General features: G+C 42.6%; 1 long non-coding RNA gene across 1 annotated transcript in view; it reads left to right on the plus strand.

The window, feature by feature from the left end:
* The window catches only part of LOC140554782 (uncharacterized), a 367,378-nt gene extending 354,032 nt beyond the window's left edge, over window positions 1-13,346 (plus strand). Inside the window, exon 7 of the long non-coding RNA XR_011979644.1 lies at window positions 13,258-13,346. This is a non-coding gene — a long non-coding RNA (uncharacterized lncRNA). The remainder of the gene's footprint in view (window positions 1-13,257) is intronic.
* The last annotated feature ends 8,043 nt before the right edge of the window (window positions 13,347-21,389 follow it).

A 21,389-nucleotide genomic window follows, 5' to 3' on the forward strand; every position in this document is an offset into this window, starting at 1 on the left:
TTTACAGTTTGTGCAGTACATCACCTGGCTTTCCATAACAAAGCACTGTAAGAAATATATGTGATATCATTCAGACTGAGCATTATCAAAGGTTATGGGAAGCTTCACGGCAGAATCTTCAGTACGGTTCAAACCCTGAAATCACAATGAAGAGGAGCAGCTCTAAAAATGTCCCGAAATCTCATTTTACAAAAATGATTCCTTTGAAAGTTTCATTAGAAAACCGAATGTTCTCCTACAGCTTCGCTCCAGTGAAGCCCTTATAGCTACTTTATTTTTAAAAATTGCAGTTTTCATGTCCCTTTGTCCAGCAGAGATCTTAATTTCCCTCACTCCCTCTGTCTCTCTGATCTGCTTTAACATGATCATACAGACAGAGCTGGACTCTGCTCCTTATCTATATATCTAGATTTTTTTGTTAGCAATTCATTAGCAGAAAATGAGGTCATTAGAGACCAAAGACAGGATGCAGATTTCAGGGGCGACCCATTGGTAATTCTTTTTATTCTTTCTTCCTTTAAACTCTCTGTCTCATTTATCTTTCATCGTTTGCTTTTTAATTATTTTTTTCAGGCCTCATCTTCGTCTGAATGTATCAAGCTCAATGCCTGCGTTTGCTGCTGCTGTGATATTGTCCATGATCTGTTACGGCAAAAAGCTCAGGCAATGTTTTCAAAATAATATTCTTAAATTGAATCATTGTTCCATGAATATATGCAAAATATTCATCTCACTGGATGTAAGGGTTGAGTGCTTTTAAATTGGGGAGATCACTCATGGCTTCACCTTTTCATGGCAGATAAAGCTGTAACACTGCAGTGTCACCACAGAGAGAAAAAGAGAGAGAAAGAGAGAGAGAGGGAGAGAGAGATTGCTGTTCTGGTCCCTGTATATGTGTTTACTCCTTGTGCACTCTTTATTTTCATTATCTGTGCTTTTTTAAAGCATTTAAAGTTTATAGCTGTTTATACTCTTTTTTTATTTATTATTAGAGATTAAAAATATGTGAAGGATTTATCTACCATTGATTTTAGACTGGGAAGGTTCAGTCCATTATGCAGACTAATCTGTGATCAGCTTTATTGAAAGATACAGAGAGTGACGCAGTTTTCATAATTCTGAGGCGTACACCACCTCAATGGATTTTGAGCAATCAAGATGTGACTAGGCGCTACTAGAGGAGTAGGCGCTCAGCTTTGACTCAGTGAGTTTAACCAAAATATTGCATTTGCTGTTCAGAAACTACAGCTATCTTTACATATTCCATTTTCACAGGCTTAAACCTACAAACTAGCATAATTATGAAGCTAAGAATTATTTTTAATACTTGGATGCAAATATTTTGCAGTCAATGACAGCCTGAAGTCTGCAACCCCTGGACATTACCAAATGCTAATTTTCCTTCCTTGAGATGCTTTGCCAGGCCTTTACTGCAGCCGCCTACAGTTGCTGCTTGTTTGTGGGCTTTACTGCCCTCGATTTTGTCTTCAGTAAATGAAAAGCATGCTCAGTCGGGTTGAGGTCAGGTGACAGACTCATTTAAGAATTTAAAAACATTCCGCTTTGTTGCCTTAAAAAGCTCTTGGGTAGCTTCTGCTGTATGTTTTGGGTTATTATCCATCTGTACTGAGAAGTGTTGTCCTGTCAGTTCAGCAGCATCTGACTGAATCTGAGCAGAAAATCTAACTCTATATACTTGAGAATGTATCCATTCAACATTCAGTAAACACCAGTGGCCCAGTTCCACTGTTACCTATATCTGGCCCTGCCATAGCAATGCCTCCACCATGTTTGACAGATGATGTGATATGTTTGGGATCATAAGCCCGTCCTCTTCTTCTCCATACTCTCCTCTTCCCATCATTCCGGTACAAGTTAATCTTGTGTTAGATTTGCATAACTCTCAAGATTAACTTGAGAGTTAATCTTGAGAGTTATGCAAATCTAACACAAATCTAACTAATCATGCAGTAATAAAGGGAAAATGCCACACATGGCCATGAAACTGCCCCGATCAGTCGGCTGTCCAATTACTTTTGAGCCTGTGAAAACGAAGGCGTGAAAGTCTACCCTTCAGTCACATACTGACTGCTTCATTCTCAGATCTACTGAGGTGGTGCACAGAGGCAAAATGATGAACACAGTGCCCATGTCCAAATACTTATGGACCTGCCTATAGACATGAGTAGATGGTGGAAAGAAGAGCGAAACTCTGCGTATCAATCTTGCCGACCTTTGCCAAAGTCAGCAGAGCGCTCCAGTAAAGAGATAAGTTTTGTTTGTTTCCACGTTGTTCGCACTTGTTAGCACCTAATCCTTTAGCAGAAAGTCTTGTGTGAAGGGACAATTTTTTAAACGGGGTACTGCAGCCATTCATCAGAGGTGAGCCAGGTGATTTGCATGTTAAGAGGTTACTCCCCCTCCCTTCCGCGTTATTGCAAAGTTTCTCCATCCCGTCTCCGCCGCCGAAAACTAATATCCAAAGCAAATATTTCCTTATTCATGCGCCCAGATTAACAAGTATAACCACTACGCCTTGCACTGCATAATAGCTGGTAGAATCAAATTCTTTAGATATGAATTTCCAATGTAATATGCCCAATATTTTATGTTAATGCAATAAAAATGTAAAGTTGAAATTATCTGCTTATTTTTATGTAAAAGGTATTCTGAAGAGCACTATATTACACATACACATGTGGCAAAGGCAGCACCAGGGGATAGGCTGTTGCTAAGAGACAGAGGAAGGGAACGGACCATTTCCAATGATGAATTAACTCAAGGAGGTGGCTGACAGTAATCTTTGTCACTAGATGCACTAGCTGTCTAAGTCCTGTCATTTTATGCATCTCATGCAAAACAGATGTATCCAGATTCTGGAGGAAGAAAAAAAAAATTATTCACAGGGTGAAAAAAATAAAAAATCATTATACATCGCAAGGGCTGGAGGGCTGTCACAAAGAATTTTATTATTTTTCATCCTTTAACGAGAAGGTAGATTGTGCATATTGTAATTTTCACAGAGCCCCTCTAAATAATTCTGTAACTTTCTCGGCTCCAAGTTTTCCTCACTCTAGTGGATGCTCATTACAATGGCACCATGGCAGGGTCGCTCAATCACCCAGAGCGGAAAAACGCTGGTGCATATACACACACACACACACACACACACACACACGCACAGTGGTCTGCATGCGATTTGCCTAGCCACCATGCTGTCTCTTAACCCCACCCCCTCCAGTTCCTTTCTCCTTCTCTCCTCCCCATCAATTACACCATAGAAGCCTGGAATTAGACCAGCAAACAAAAACAGCACAATCTTCACCACAGACTATAGACTGTGCTAATACCTCCGTTTCCTCATTTAAAATATTATTTTCACTGGGAATTGTACGACACGCTCCTCTACTACTGCCCCTTAAATATATAGTCATTGAGGCCTGGTATGGATTATGGCATAAGATATAAAAGTTAAAAGCTACAGAAACCTTTATGAATGTGTTTCTATGGTGATCTCCCACTGCCCTACTACACTGAAGGGTTGTTATTGTGAGGAAGATGAAGATATGGGATTTGGTGTGATCCTCTGAGGTAAGAGAAAAGCAGAGTGTTCATTTACAGAGAGCAGCAGAACAACGGGGGAGTCTAAAATCACCTCCTAGATGGATGTTAAAACATCGCTTTTTCCTTAGCTCTCTCCACCAGTGCCCTCATGCATCATCTGTGTAAACTCTCAAAAAAAGAGAGCAGAGAGAGGGAGAGAGAGCAAGAGAGAGAGAGGGAGAGATCTACAGGGTTCCTAAGAGGCCTAGCGTTGCAGCCCTTCCATCTCTGATTTACATTCATTGTAAAGATTTATGAGATACCTCCCCAGAAGAAGTCGAAGCTGCAGGAATTTGGTGGGGGGAATTATTCAAAACAGTGATTATTTTTGGTGGCGATTATGCATGCACACCTGATCAGGGTGTCACCGCTGCCTCCATGTCCGGCAATGATGGAACGGACCAATTTTCCAACTTTTCACCTGCCTTGCATAAACGGAAATTGTGCGCACACACACACACATTCACATACCACACACTGCCCCTCCTGTGTCACTTATTAGACTAAGACTAAGGGCCTGCATACATTAGGCAGGGAGAAAGAGCAGGGAGAGAGGCAGGCACTTGGCACAAGCGTCATGGTGGGGAATTGGGCCAACGCACATTAAGATTTAACAAAGAGGAAGTGATGCGTTTGTCCCGACTGCGCTCCCCTGGATGTCCAGGGCCTCTCCTTGCTCTGTGGCAGGGTCATTACTCCGGAACACTGCTCCAGCGTATTGGCGTATGTCTGTTCAGCAATGACAAATGTGACACTGAGCCACGGAGGACTAGCCAGGCTCAGAATCGCAACCCAAAGCCAAATCAAGGAGAAAAAGAAAAGTCCAAATGTTTGTGGACACCCTTTCTAATGAATGCATTCAGCAACTTTAATCTGCATTCATTGCTGACACAGATGAACAAATGCACACACACACAGCTTGTCTAGTCCCTGTAGAGAAGTACTGACAATAGAATAGGACTCTCTGGAGGAGATAAACATGAACCTATTGGCATTATGCCTAATGTCAGCAGTGGAACTGTGTTCTTTATAATGATGGTGGTGCTCCATCCAATACTTTTAGAATGAGGTTGGGTAGAGATCCTCCAACATCCTGACCTCACTAAAGTTCTTGTCGCTAAATGCAATTCAGTCCTCTTGCTCCAAAATCTAATACAAAGCCTTCTCTGGACAGTAGAGACAGTTACTCCAACAAAAGCAGGAAAACTCTTGTTTAATACCCTTGTAAAAGTCCATTTTCGCCCAATAGAACAATCTGGACCAGATTTTTACATGCAGATTCAACCTACACCTACACTAAAAGACACCGTAATTCAGTCTAAGACTATATATAAACCCATGTTCAGGAAGCATTACCCTATATCTGTTTCTCAGCATGTGCTGCTATTAAATGGATGGTACATTGTTATTAAAGTGAGGAATCGAGGCCTTAGAGTTTGAGGTGCACACAGTCTTATCAGCCACATTAAGCATAGATGATGCCAGTCAGTGGTTCCCAACCCTGGTCTGTACCTGTAGTACTGCCTTCTCTCCATGTTTTGCTGTTTTTGCAGCACCCAACAAACCGGATACATTTAATCAGCTGATTAATAATGTCTAAGTAACTGAATCAAAGGGGAAGAGTAACTTAGCAAGCAATGTGTAGGCTGGGGGTACTACATGACCAGTGTATTTGTAACCATCAATGGTTCCACATGGAGATTGATTTACAGATCATGATGTACAGATCATGAGTGTGTCAAGTGGACAGAGGGTTCATTCCTGCTGACGTTAAGGAAGAATGCTCCTCATTCTTCTGTTCATAGTTTAATCTAAAAAGCCAGACTTCTGATTGTTGTAAAAGAGTCTGAATGGCCAAGAATGGCCTTCTTTGACAGGATGGGGCTAACATACAGGCTGGCCAATCACTAAGCACTTCGTTGGTATCATGGGCAGGTCACAGGTCACTGTTCAGTGCTGAGCGGGTCAAGGTGATAAGAGGATAATATATGAGAGACAGAAAGAGATATGCTAGAGTGAAAGAACGTGAGAGTGGGTGAAGAAAGTGAGTGAGTGAGAGAGAAAGAAAGCTCCATAGACTTTTGTCCAGATATTTACAGAATGCTGCCTCCATCTTAGACCAGGCAGCTGGGGAGAGCAGGTGGGCTGAGCAGGTCACTTCATTAACACACTCACTCATGCACACATGGCACACAAACACACACACACATGCTTTCATGTTCTCACCCTGACTCTCTCATGCCTGCACTCTATTTTACTGTTTTTCACACTCTTGTTCTCACTATAGCGATGCTTGTCGTCCTTGTGTGAGGCTGCTCGGTTACTGTCTTTGTGGTTCTGCTCTGCTTGGATGTCGGTCTCTTGATACACACTCTGTACATCCCTGCTTTCTCATACTATCCAGAGGTGAGCAGTAACTAGTAATAGTAGCCAGTTACATGGACTTCGGTAAACTCATGGGCGTCTCTATGCCAGTATTAAATGTTCTCTAAATGTTCTTTAGCCCCCCTAAATACAGTATATTTAGATACATGTATATATATATATATATATATATATATATATATATATATATATATATATATATATATATGTGTATCTAAATATACTGTATTCAGGGGGGCTAAAGAACATTTAGAGAGGTTCTGCCAATAGAATATGACTTTCTAGAGCAGATCAACATGAACCTATTGGCATCATGTCTAATGCCAGGCGTGGGCTACACTGGTATAAAGCCCTCCAGCATTGAGCTGTGGAGCAGTGAAACTGTGTTCTCTGGAATGATGGAACTTCATCTAGTACTTTTGGATTGGAAGGGTGTTTGGTGAGTTGGGATGAAGTAGGGTGGTGATCATCCAACATCATGGCCTCACTAGCGCTTTTGTTACTAAATGCAATCAAATCCTCACAGCAATGCTCCAAAATCTAGTAGAAAGCCTTAACTGGAGAGTAAAGACAATTATGCTAAGCATAATTAGGAAGGCTTACCTTCTGTTGACCGAATAGGCACAAATACACCATATGGACAAAAGTGTTGGGATACTTACACATTATACCCACAACTCTAACAGAACGGTACCAGGCTGGAATTCAGTGAGCTCTTCAGAAATGCCCATTCTTTTAGAAATCATTGTAAAGGCTGACTGCATGGTTATATATATATATATATATATATATATATATAATTATATATATTATAAAGTGTAGGAAATGCTTCACATCAAAAAACAATTAAATAAAAATGGCCCATTCATACAGCTCTGGTTTGCAGAAATAACCCATATAAACTAGAGAGTGAATGGTTTTGAAACATTAACAACATTTATGCATTTCTTTCCATAAATTATGTCCTCTTAAGAAGTATTTAGCAACTAGGGGTGCACTGATTTGATACTGTATCGGTTTTTGGTTCAATACTGGCCAAACCCATTGGATCGGATATCAAAAAAAAAAAAAAAAAGTATAATCCGAAGAATAAAGTATAATCCAATCCCTAATCCAAACTATCACGTAAATGCATGGTTCAAACCTACATGCTGGTATTCTAGGCTTAATAACTCAGGATCAGTGTAACTTATAGACAGATATGCAAATATTATAACAAGCAGCAATACTTACCCTATCTAACCATGTTTTTATAGTGTTTACAGTAGCCAAGCATCTCCTAAAATAACATGGCACTGGTGACTGTCTTTTATAAATTCTTTGGAATTTTAAGATGAAAAAAGTTAAGTCAAACAATAAAAAAAATCATTAATGGACAAATTAATCAAGTAATGGACATTACAAAAAGTGGTATCACACCACTCCTAGTAACTGTTAACAGTGATTCAGTAGCACCTATAAAACTAATGTAGTAGAAACTATGTGTAATGTTGTTGACTTAGTGACTATTTGAAGTGTGGGCCCACATACAGTATGTAAGAATGTAAATCAGAGGCACATTGTGTTGTATTCTGCACCACGAAGGCCAAGTAGGTAGGTCCGGAATTGGCTATTTTTACATTTTTACAGTAGCTTTTGAAAGGTGAAAGAGCTCAGTGCAGTCTCTCTCTCCCACTGCATACAGTCTCCAAGCACAGTTAGCCTAAACCCTGAGCATGTCTCTGCTACTCCACCCTCTGTCCTGTCATCCCTCCAGCCAGAGTGAGAGTCAAAGCCATCCTCTCCTCCATTAGCGGCTGCTCCCACCCCAGCAGACGGCATGCTCAGGAGAAAGAGAGAGAGAGAAACAGAGAGAGAGGGAGCAGTGTTGGAGTGCACGTGCTGGTGAGGGTGTCACACTGCTGTAATTGGTGGCAGTTTAAGGTGTAAACAAGGTGGCAGTTCAGTGTGTAATTGCCCCTGTTTGCAGGAGCGGAGGGAGAAAGGGAGGGTCTGGGGCTGGGGAGGGGTGCGTGGAGGGTTATAGGGGGGCACAAGCTGACAGAGTGTGAGACCTCCGCTTGCTCCGCTCAAATTGGAGTCACAGACACCGAGGGGTGACGCTTTCTCACTGACAGCAACCAGCAAGATGGAGGGAAGGGGAGGAAAGAAATGAGAGGAGAGACGAGACGAGAAGAGCAGAGAAGAGCAGAAATGAGACGGGATGAGCCGAGAAGGGATTTAGGTGCTCCGATGAACATAGTAACAGTCAATAAACGTCTTAATTTGCCTCATTTTAGAAAACGTAAAACATAAAGGCTCAGCTAATGTAATGCTGTCTCTCTCAATGCTCTTTCACTCCACACTGAGTCAGTGAGTGAGTGGACAGAGGAGCAAAACTACATTAGTGTTAGTGCCAACGATGATGTCCAACAGCCCACATCCCTTCAAACACACACATAAACACACCCTACTGGCCTACTATGGCAGTGATGCATTTTATCTCCTGCTCTCTTTAATAGCTACTGATATATGGAGTGGAAGTCAATCCACTCATAAACAGTAGCTGTGTGTGTGTGTGTGAGAGAGAGACAGAGACAGAGATTGAGCTAGTAATGATTGCGGTACTGAAGGAGGAAGTGTCAATACAGGAGCAGGGCTGAGAGATTTAGGAGAGTTTGGAGCGGTAGGATTAGGCTGAGAGTGGGGTTTAGCTTTATTTGTTTTCTCAGGGCCCTAGTCTTACACTAACTCCTGCAGGCTGAGGCTAAATAGAATTGATTGACAAGCATGATGCATTTCCTGTGATGCACAATATGAGGATATTTGTGTTTGGGTGGTGTGGAGAAAATGGGTGTCTCTGCATGTCTCTCTCTCTCTCTCTCTCTCTCTCTCTCTCTCTCTTTCTTTAGTCAATGTTCTTTAGTCAAGACGCGGTTTCCCTCTGTGGATTGGTGTGCATCCACACCTGTGTGATACATAAGGAGCAAAGTGTGTGAGTGTGTGTGGAATGCTTAAAAGCAACTCCCAGAAGGATGGGACACACAGGATGAAATATTGTCCATGGTGTCACAAACACTGAGGTTCACGTGGTTTCTCATCCCATGGCACATTGCTCCAACACAATGTCTCACATGAGAGATCTCTATTCTAGTCTGTAGTGTATGACATCTACATTGAACACAGTGATCTCAAATATGTAAGGAGGCAATGAATATAGATATACACAATGTGGACAAAAGTATTGGGACACTTGCTCATTCATTGTGTAGCCCCTAATGTTTATCTGCCCCGGAGAGTCCTTCCCTATTGGCAGTACTTCTCTGCAGGTACGTCTGTGACATCAACAATGGGTGCAACTTAATCAGAATCAGAAATACTTTATTGATCCAAGGAGGGAAATTGCAGTTGTTACAGTTGCAACTATTCGTGTAAGTTCAAACACTCTATAAAATTTAAAACAAAAAGGAAAAAAAATATATATGTACATGTATGTAAATTATATGAATATAATAAAGTAGCTTTATTAGAAGGGGTGTTCCTCAGTGTTTTCTAGTGAGTTTATTTTTTCTCCTGTAGTTACCAGTTTGGAGAATGGGGTTTTTTGGACAGTGACACTACATGAATTGGAGAGTCAATAGTGCATTTTGAAACTTTAACAGCATTTACGTTCTTTACCGATCAGCCAGAACATTAACAACACTGACAGATAAAGTTAGAACATTGATTATCTTCATCTGCAGTGGCATCTGTCAAGGGGTGGGATATATTAGGCAGCAAGTGAACAGTTTCTGAAGCTGATGTGTTAAAAGAAGGACAAATGGACAAGCATAGGAATTTGAGCCACTTTGACAAGGGCAAAATGGTGATGACTAGACAACAGGGTCAGAGCATCTCCAAAACATCAGGCAGGTCTTACATCAAACCCTTTTATTTCAAGAAAGCAAAGACGGTCCATCAGGTTTCCAAGATATGGGCTTCCTAATGATTTTGTCCATCTATGTTAAGACTGCATTATGAAGATAAATATGAAAAAGGGATCTTATATAAAACCTTGTTTTCTCTTCTTTGATCCATTCTTGACACAAAAGCTGTGTCTTGTACGATAAAACAAATCACTCACCATCCTACATAACGCTTGCTTACATTGTACAGCAGGCTATTTCTGTATCAGCGTGGCTCTGGATTTGTATGTATGTATGTTTTGTTCTGTCGTAAGGATTTGCATGTGTATAGCTCTCTGTATGTCAGCCTACATTTGTGTGTGTGTGTGTGTGTGTGTTGTATCCTTGCGTAACTACGTCAGAGACCCTTACGGGCACTAAATCAATTATCTAGTAGAAAGTGCCAGGCGGCTTCGCCCTTCTTAAACATGTGTGTCCAGGCCTGCGGAGAGTTCAGCAGGGGCCAAGCAGGGCTAACCCCAAGCACGGGGGCCTGCATTAGTGACAATACACATTACTGTCCTGTCCGTCTCTGCCAGGCCGCCAGCTTCCAGCTTAAGTGCCAGGCTTGGTCTCCACTGATGTTACTCAACGTGACAGGCCGGCGGACCTTGGCCTCTCTCTCGCTGCCCCGGCAGCACCCCTACAGAGCCGAAAACACAGAAACACAGGCGGCCACGCTGGCCCGGCCTTACCAAGACACAGCCTGCATTTCTGCCTACCTGCTGGTGGCACTGCAGGGGAGAGAGAGAGAGTGAGTGGACAGGCCGGACTCATCTCTCCATCAGTCTTTCTCTCTTTCACTCGCTCTCCCTCCCTCACTTTCCTCTTTCCCCCATTCGCAAGCCCCTGCTCTGACTTTTCCACTCTCTGAATTATGTATCCTTTCGGAAATGAGGGACAGCGTAATGGCTGAAGGGAATTCATCCCTAACATGCTTCTCCCCTTTGCATCTGGTTTTCCCCCCGTCTTCTTTGCAATTTTCATCTGGTTCCTTGTGTCAAGCGCCCGATCTACTCTCGACAACAATGCGCCCAACCCCAGCAAATGCCGCGTCCACATGAGAGAACGGACTTGGCAGAGCCGGGTAATGTATTTCTGTTTGAGAAGAGTAATTCACCGAAACACAGAATGACGTTAAGATCAGGGGAAACAGCTCTTGTCCTGCTGCATTTCACCTGCATTATTTAGCAAACAAACTCCAAGTGCTGTCCTGTTTTCCCTGGCCCCGGCAGCCCAGAGTCCACTCGCTCCGTTTCTCCTCATCTATTCATTCTGGTGTCTTTTCCCCCTCTCTCCTCCTCTTTCTGCCTTTCCCTCAGAGGCTCCATGTAAGGAGAAAAGAAAGAAGATAAAAGTAAGCAAGGTGTAGCGGTAGTCTGTAAAACACGGCATTATGGCTATGGATTGCTGTATAAGATATTTTGTATATATTCCCTACATTTTCACAAGCTTAAAATTATTTTGACATACCAACACTAGTATAAATATAAGGGTATTTGAAAATCCTTTAGAGTCAATGTCAGGCTGAAGTCTGGAACCTGTTTAAGAACGTTCTACTTTGCCCTGAGACGCTCATGGTTTGTTTTGGGACATTCAAAATCTGTACTGTGATGCTCCATCCTATCAGTTTTGCCGCATGTGACTGAATCTGAGCAGAAGGTATAGCTCTACACACATTAGGTTTTGTCCTGCTATTTCTAGCAGCAGTCACATGATCAATAAATACCAGTGACACAGTTCTGTTGGCAGCCATGCATGCCTGTTCCAAAACAGTGTCTCCACCATGTTTGACAGAATATGTGGTATCATCAGAACTCCTTCTCTATACTCATTCCTTTCCTTCTCTATACTCTAAGTTAATCTTGCTTTCAGCTGTGCAAAGAAACTTGTTGCAGAACCGGGCCGGCTAATCTGGCCTTTCTGTTCTTGAGTGTTACCAGTGGTCCGCGTCTTGAGGTAATTAATAAAGTGTCTTTTGGTTGTAGACTTTAAAGATTATAGGCATCCCTCCTCTACAGTGTTTTTGACTTGAGTAGATGTTGAGGCATGTTTTTTCTTCACAATTCTGTGATTATCTGCTTCAGTTGTCTGCCATGCTCTTCCAAGCCTTTTGGTGTTGCCGAGCTCATCAATGCATTCCTTCTATTTAAAAAATACACCATATGGTTGATTTGGCCACTCCTAAGATATCTGCTCCCTCCTTGATAGTTTTGGGTTTTTTCAGCCTGATGATGGCCTCCTTCACATGCATAGCATCTCTTTGCACCACATATTAAAAGTTGCCATGAACAGCTACCAAATGCAACTTCAACACATCAATCAACAACCTTTTACTTCCTTAAGGGAAAAAGGCCACACTTGGCCATAAAACTGCTTATCAGTTAATTGTCTAATTACTTTTGTGCCTGTGAAAATGGTATACTGTATACAAAAAACTGTTTGAAGTTTTACAAAAACTACAAAATTGTCACTATCCAAATACATGGACCTGGCTGTATTCTGTAATTTAATTCAGTATTAAATTTACTTTAAAATTAAAATTGTATTTAAAAATGAAATAAATATTCAAAACATTGCTATGTCATGGCACCAGGCTCCTTTAAGGCACATTGGGCCTATTTCACCAATATCTTCCTAAGACTTTAAATAAATTTTTTTATAATATGTTTTTAGAAACAGAATTGTTCACTGTTACCATCAGCAGCCTGAGTCGGAGAGGGCTCAACTGGCCAACTGGTTAGATGCCGCTTTCTCCCCTCATCACTCTTAAGCAAATTTGGTTGGCACAGGCATCTGTTAGCTGGTGTGGCTTGGTGATCTGTGATGGTTTAAATGGGAGGTGGTTGCTGGCTTTGCATGGATTGGAGGAGACATGTGTTAAGTCCTAGTGTCACGAGCATTGCTAGTGACAGGGGGAGTTACGAATGGGTGGGTTAATTTGCAGCACCAAATTGGGAGAAAAAAGAAAGAATTGTTTGCAGCTATGCAGCTATAATAATAGATCCTGTTGTCCTAATTGAACAAATGGAATCAATCTCAAACAAGAAAACTAGTGAATGTCAGAATCTTGAACCACTGTGGGTTTTAGGATGGAATTTCTTCTAAAGAAGGATGAGGCCCATTTTTCTTGAATCTTGCTAGGTATTGTACCCTTGATAGTGCTAAGTAAAAGCAGCAGGTCATTCGGCAAACCGCAAAGAAAAAAAAGTTTAATCTTCATGTCATATAAAAATGTCCAAATTTCCTTCTGAAGAACTTTCTCCTATACTACTGTTTACTTTCCCTGAGTGTATCTATCTATCTCTCGCTCTCTCTTTCTCTCTTTTTCTCTCTCTCTCTGCAGAGATTGACTGCCCCAGCAGGACTAGACTCTCCAGAGGAGCTGATGATACAGGGCTTTGGGTGTCTGATCCCTCAGTCTCAGCCTTCTCCCGCTCTCTCTCTCATCCCATCAGCACGCTCATATGTTTGAGTTGGACCGCCTTCTGGATCTGCCATGGCTGTTTGGCGATGGAGGGGGTGGGGTGTGAGCGATGTTTGGGGTTCATTTATATTAAGTTGTCCCTGACATCCCACAACCTAATCATCCCCCATAATACAGGCTCTGATACATCAGCCTGAGTCAAAGTCACAAGTCAATAAATCCATTTTTTTCCCCTCTCCTCATCTCTGTCTCAGAGACCGGCTACCTCGCAGTGCCCAGTCACAAAGTCCGGCAGTCTATCACAGCAAGGTCAGCCGGTGTCGAAAGTAAAGAAGAGGAGAAAAGAGCAAGAAAAGAAACTCCTGCCATAGAAAGGAGAGGAGAAACTAAGTGAAAAAAATGAAAAAGAGAGAAAATTCCCTTGCTATTCTCTAGGCCTCAGTGAACCACTGCAGCCCAGTCCAACTCAATTTAAATTCCAATTAGAATGGCCCAAACAGAGGCGTGCATACTGCCGTAGGTCAGGGGGGGTTCATGATCGTGGTGCAATGTGTTTTCTACCTGGGTACCTCGTCTCGTAGAGTTAAAACAGTCAGTGTGTGTGTGTGTGTGTTAGGAAAGGCTGTGACTGATTGATAGACGGGACTTCACTGTAGCACGCCTGCATGCTCAGTCTAACATTTAGATATATCTGCTATTGATGAGCAGGCGCAAACACGGTCGCTGAAGGTTATTCTGGCAGGTGGGAGGATTTATCAGCTCTTGCGAAAACTTTGCCGCCTAGAACTCGTTTCCAGACCAAGACTTAATATTCTGGAAGTGTCATAAATCTTCTCTTCTGTGTCACGGATCTAGCCACAAAGTCAAATTTGCATTGGCAAATGGGAAAATAGCGTACAGTTATTTGTTAATCTGATCTTTGTTTATCCAACACTCTTGTAATCCACTTTTAATTAAATATCTCCCCAAATATGTGTGAGCAGCAGTTTGACTTTGTCTGCGCTCATGCTGCCAGGATTCATAGGCTTCGCTCCAGTGAGGCCCCTCACTCCCACAGCTCCCCGCCCCACACAACCACACACACATACATACTGACACTCAGACAAGCACGGCAACAGCCTGGACAAACCGAACCGAGCCATCTCACTTGCTGGGCCACTTTTGAACCTTCAGAATGCACTGACCACATCACTGCCTGCACTAATGCATTCATGTCATTGCATTCACACACGCGCACAAAAACACATCCATGCACAGACAGAGCACAGAGAAAGTCTGTACATGTACAAGTTTGACTGCCAGTAGGCAGATGGACTGGTGTTATCTTTGTCCCCCCTTGCTCAGAATGAGCAGGTCATGTGACTGCAAAGCTTGCTCCCTTTATTGTCTGAGAGAAAAACTCCATTCCACCTGCACAATGTGCCTGTATAATGTCCTTTATCAATTTACAGTAAACGCCACCGCGCGCCGATAATGCAGGCAGATACCAGGCGAGCAATTACTTCTCCTCCGCAAGTTCTGGAATAGGATATAGGTGTAATAGAAGACGGTAAATAATACGACCACGGATATACAAATCCACACAGCAAATAATACAGTTGACACAAAATTCCCTTGCATTTCCATTCATAAAGCCGCGAGGTGTAAATGCATGTGAAAAAGAGACATGGAGCATTGTGTCCATATCACTGGGCCTGAGGTTGCAAAGCAGTATTCCTGACCCCAAACTATCTGAATAACTCCATTTACTGGCTGTTGTGTACTGTAATGCAATATGGTCATTGACATTCTATCATTATTTACAGCACCTATTGTGTTCGGAGGCCAACTGTGGAACCCGGCTAGGGTGTCGTGAATTCTCGTCGCAAAATTCGATTAACTCTCCTTTCAAAAGCTAATTTCATAGACGTGCTGAAGATATTCGCAACATTGGAGGCGAGGCTGAGAGGGAGGAAAAAGTGGCCGTAGTGCACAAAGTGACTGGCAAGAGAGTAAATAACTGGTGGATTGTTCGTTTGGTATTCCTCGCTCTCAGTGCCCTGTACACAGAGTGTTGGAGAGGTGGTTAATGATCCATTATAGCTGATCCTGGGTATTCTCGCACTAAGTGTACAAGCTATACAAGCTACACATAAGATGCATATACTGTATATGACTGAAAAATGTACATATATATGATACATACACTGATCAGCTATAACATTAGATTTAGCCATAACATTAGTAACATTAGGTGAAGTGAAAAAAGCTGATTATCTTCATTTACAGTGGCATCTGGCAAGGGGTGGGAGAAATTAGGCAGCAAATAAACAGTCAGTTCTTGAAGGTGATGAAGTGTTAAAAGCAGGGAAAATGGACAAGCATAAAGATCTGAGTTCATTTGACAAGGGCTAAATTGTGATGGCTAGACAACTAGGTCAGAGCATCTCCGAAACAGCAGGTCTTGTGGGGTAGTATGCAGTGTATCCAGTATGCAGTGGTTGCTACCGACCAAAAACAAGGAAGGACACTTGCAGAGAATTAATGCATGAAATGGTCAGATCTGGTGTGGTAGCACAAAGGGAATACTCAATTTTGTACTACTGTTGTGGCAGATCATTGTACATAAACACTGCATGTGTAAATACTGAATATGAACAGTCACATGCCATAGTATGGTCACTCCTGGCCAAAGGTCATATTCTACTGTTTTTTCTAAATGTAAATAAGTACACAAATTACACACCTTTGCATATTTACAGCAGAATTACTCTTCTAGAAGTTGATGTGCTGGAAGCAGGAAAAATGGCCAAGTGAGCCACTTTGACAAGGACCAGATTGTGATGGCTAGACAACTGGGTCAGGGCATTTCCAAAACAGCAGGTCTAGTGGTATTCCCAGTGTGCAGTGGTTAGTACTTACCAAAAATGGTACAAGGAAGGACAACTGGAGAACCAGTGTCAGGGTCACGGATGCCCAAAGTTTATTGATGCGCGTGGGAAGTAAATGCTAGCTAGTCTCGTCTGGTCCCACAGCCTGCTGGAAATAGGGTTACATACCGGCAAACCAGTCAAAATGCACATGCTACCCCCTGTACACTACCGAAAGCACCTACAATGGGCATGTAAGCTTTTTTTACCTGGGGTAAAGAGGACATTAGAATGCATTACGGGAAAAAGGCAAGCCTGCCGAGGCAATGTTCTGCTGTAAAAACCTTGGGTGTTGGCATTCATGTGGAAGTTACTTTGAGAGCCACCTATGTTAACATTGTTGCAGACCGAGTACACCCCTTTATGATAAGTTCCCTAATGGCAATGGCCTCTTTTAGGATAACAGTGTGCCATGCCACATTGCAAATACTGTTTAGAAATAATTTGAAGAATAATATGAGGACCTGGCCTTCAAATTTTCTAGCTTTCATTCCAATTCAGCATATGTGGGATGTGCTGAATACAATCAGTGCAATCAGTGGCGGCCCTACCATGCAACTTACAGGACTTAAAAGATGTGCCACTAACATCTTGGCACTAGATACAACAGGACACCTCTAGAGATTTTGCAGAGTCCACGCCTCAACGAGCCAGAGCTGTTTCGGTGGCACGAGGGGGATCTAAAAAAATATGAGGCGGGTGGTTTTAATGTTATGGCAGAACAGTGTATTTAGCAATGTTTTTTTTTTTTTTTTTACAGATTTATCACACAATAGTAATCTTTCAGAGTGAAGTATTAAACAATGATTTAATAGAAGCATTTTCCTCCTCTCTCCCATTATCTGACTATTAACTGCAATGGACTGTGTGCAGCACTTCAGGTTTTATATGGTGTTAATGTGGCGAGCACATCGGCGATGAGTCTAATTCAGTCCCTCCCTTCTCCCAGACAATGGGGAAAAATAAGCCTTAATCTCCTCCTAGTGTTTCCACACAAAAACTGCTTTTGTCTTTGCCTGGATGGCTCTGCAATCACAAGCACATTTAAGGAGGGCATTGTTGCCAGAGGAGCTCATACACTGCACAAATCTGAATGCAATATGACACCATAATAACTCACTAATTGTATTATAAATAGACATGTATGTACAGAATGTTATGCATTAATATATATATATATATATATATATATATATATATATATATATATATATATATATTAATGAACTGGAAAATGCTGGTAGTGTGAAGCATCAATCATTTAGCGTAACTCGTAGTATTAGGGATGTGCGGGCGATACTGCTGCTAAAATTAGCCATCAAATAGCACACGTTCTGCATTTATGTTAACTCTTTATACAAGCAATTATGAAACACTTCAATGGTAATTTATGTGAAATCTCTCTAAAGAAAAAAGGAACGAGTGGCAGCAAAAAGATGCTGTAAATCTGCATATTAATGAGTTCCTGTGAATCTCGCTGATTGCTGCCACAATTAAAATGCCGGCAGAGGGGCACCACTCATCCTCCATGTGCTAGAGCAGAAGCGAGAGGGGAGAAAAGAGAGAGAGAGAGAGAGAGAGAGAGAGAGAGAGAGAGAGAGAGAGAGAGAGAGAATGTGACAGAGGAGGACGGCTAATGGCAGTATTTTTTATATATTTTCTTAGAGAGCTATTGATTTGCAGTGTGGAGTAATTAGCAGACTTCCTTGAAGACGTCCAAGTCTGCTGCCTTCAAAGCTCGTTCAAGATTGCCACCGTTACAGAGTTTAACACTGCCACCTCTCTCTCTCCCTCTCTCTGTGTCTCTCTCTCAGACACACATACAAAAACACAGTGAGTGAGTGAGTGAGCAAGTGAGAGAGAGAGATAGAGAGAGAGAGAGATCAAGGCCAGGCCTTATACAGTCTGCTTTGCAGTCCTTGGTACAGAAACAGTGTGTGTGTGTGTGTGTATGTGTGCATGTGTGTGACCTGCAGATGTTGTCTTGACAGTGTTACTGCCATGGTCAGCACAAAGGGTCAGCCTGGTTTGGGGGATAGCTCCTCCGGCCTGATACTACTAAAACCTTCATGTTGCTTTCGAATACACATGCACACTTACACAGTCTGGCGCTTGTGCTAACCACAGTGGCCCTGACCTCTTGACCCGCTAGGCCTCTCAGTGGCCCACTTTCTGTTATTACAGTGTATCCCTTTAATCCGCTCATTTTAAAAGCATTATTATCTGTGCAGAGTTTGCTACACATTCACACAACTTCCTGTGAAAGGCTGTGTTTTTTACTCCTTCCATGGAATAGAAATGCCTTTTGACCTGGCTTTCACTTCAGACTGTACAGTGTTTGAAACCATACAAGTTGAAGCAATGCTTCCCTGTGCAGGACACTGCTACTGTCCTGTGTGTCAGAAAGCTCTATAACATTTACCCGTGTGCAAAGCAAAGGAAGCAGTGTTTGTGTTTCCTTCCCTCCCTGGAACACATGTGGCGCTCCACTATGTCTATTGATCAGTGTGCGAGGTCAGTGTGTCTGCCTCCACTGGCCATATGATCTATGTCCAGATAAGTATTGTTTATTTGCCAAAATGGGGCGAGTTAATTTGATTAGAGCAAGAATGCGACGGTTCTCCCCAGACCAGCAAGGCTCCGTGGGGTCGAGTGTGTCCGGGATGTGCAGGGAAATTTAATTAGTCCTGTGGCCGTCCCACAGAGGGCTAGCCATGTGAGCATCCAGCCCTGCTCTTTCAGCTGACCTGCTTGTGCCCCAGTAAAGACTCTACTAACCATATGCCAGTATATGTGCACTTATTCTTAAAGGGGAATACTGCCGACTTTTCGTAATGACTCAATGCATAAAGCATAATTCAATCTTTAAGATGTAAACAAAGTGAGAAATGAATAATGCTCATGTTCTAGAGAAACTACAAAACCAGAATTGTTCACGGTGATGGTGATAGGAACCAGGTGTCTGAAGCATTTAATCTCATTAAAAGCCACATAGCAGATAGGATTCCACTTTAAAGTGTTTTAAATGACCCAAAAGCATGGCTGTTCATGTAAACTATATGGGCAAAAGTATTGGGACGCCAAAATCAAGGTTATAAAAATGCTTTCCTGGGAGTAACTATCTATACTGTCCAGGGAAGGCTTTCTGTTTTCGATTTTGGAGCATTGCTGTGAGGATTTGATTGCGTTCAGCGACAAAAGCATTAGCAGGGTCAGGATGTTGAATGATCACCACCCCACCTCTTTTCCAACTTCTCCCAATACTGTTAGATGGAGCGTCATCAATACAGAGAACACAGTTCCACTGCTCCACGGCTCAATGCAGGGTTGGGGGGGCTTCGTACCACCTCTAGCCCACGCCTGGTATTGGGCATAGTGCCAATTGGTTTATGTTTAGGGAGTCCTGTTCTACTGGCAATACTTCTCTACAAGGACTATTGTGTGTGTATTTGCCTTTCTGTATCAGCAACGGGTGCCGAATGCAATTAGAAACATTTGGGCACATAGAGTATGTATACAGTCAGTCAATAGTGATTGGCTAGATGTATATTCAATACATGATAAAAGGGAGCAGAGGGAGAGAAGGGGTTCATGGGTCACTTGCGACCTGAGGTATGCATTTAAGGGTTAAGAGAAAAACAAAAGCGTGTGGATTACTCACAGGGAAGAAAAGGCTCTTTGCCTTATCCCAGCACTTTTACTTAGTCCAGAGAGATTCTGCCTTGATAAAGCATCATCCACACACAGCTGCACAATCAGCTAGATCACAACTAGCACTACAGCAAAGTTTTACACCAACAAAAGAGAGAAGAAAGGAGAGAGAGAATTCAAAAGATCTTCTCTTAACCCTTTCAGCTCTTGTGTAAAGCTGAAGGTTGTGATAGAAACGTATGATATTAGCTGAGACCCAGCAGGAGTGAGAGAGCAGAGCTTTTGGGAGAAGCTCTAGTGTGTTGGGTGGTTCTCTTCAGGGCTCATAGTGCTCGTGTGAAAGCCTAGCTACGCATGGGCCTGGGCGTGTAACCCCTAGTGCTCCACATTAGCATGAGCCATGCGATTGTGTGCTGTGCTGTGCTGTGCTGTGCTACATGGCATTGCTCTCAGGTCTCCCCAGCCTGCTCACATTCACACTCACACACTCGCGTGTGCTTCCCCGTGTGACGAGGTTCATTACCGATGGCTCCCAGGAACGACCTCATTTCAGCTCCTTCACACTTTGAGGACGCCACTTTGTTCAATTGCCCTACATGGGAACTTTCAGTAATGGGGCCAGTTGATTATATTACTTTGGTTATTTTACTTAATGCCCAAAACAGGAGATAAATTTAAAAATCTAGGGCAACTAATCATGCTCAGATTTTTTTTCTCTTCCTTATCTTTATGTATCTATTTCTTCTCTTATGCCCTTTTTCAACTCTCTGTGGTATCCAGAGGAAATCTCTTGATTTGACCACTGACACACTTCTCTCCATCTCTCTCTCTCTCTCTCTCTCTCTCTCTCTCTCTCTCTTTCTGCAATGGAAGGGGGTGGGGGGCTTGCTCTGTGTAGAGCGATTGTTTTTTAACCCCATTATTTTCACTTAGCTCCTGCCCCTCTCATACTGCAGTGTGTAAAAGAGACACAGCTGCAGTCCTGGCCTATGTGTATGTGTATGTGTGTGTTTGTGTGTGTGTGAGAGAGAGAGCAAGAAAGTGAGAGAGAATAACCCGAGGGTCACGTTCACTGGCCTTAAATTACATTTCTCAACAGGACAGAAGCAGAAGTTGCGCGGAATGATTGTTTCACTTTGGATTTGCGCGGGGTGCTGAAGTGGCCCGGAGCCGCGTACTGCCAGTGTGTGTTAGGAGCAGTGTGGCTGCAGCCCACAGGTAAATCACACATCGCTTCTCTGTGTGCAGGCATACACGCGGAGGCCTCCCTGCAGGCACCCTCACGCGCTCTCACTCACCGCAGTTTACACACACACGGCCTGCTGTCGCTGTGTTTGCTTGTACAGTATGTTTTATGAGGGAAATGTGATCACAGAGCTTCTTGCTTTCCCCCTTAAACTGCACGCATATCAGTCAGTTATTACTCTTACAGAGTATTGATTCACTAGTGTGAATCAGCCACTGCTCTACACAGTACATGGACACAAGTAA

This window comes from Salminus brasiliensis, chromosome 4 (assembly GCF_030463535.1).
Source record: "Salminus brasiliensis chromosome 4, fSalBra1.hap2, whole genome shotgun sequence".
Lineage (NCBI taxonomy): Eukaryota > Metazoa > Chordata > Actinopteri > Characiformes > Bryconidae > Salminus > Salminus brasiliensis.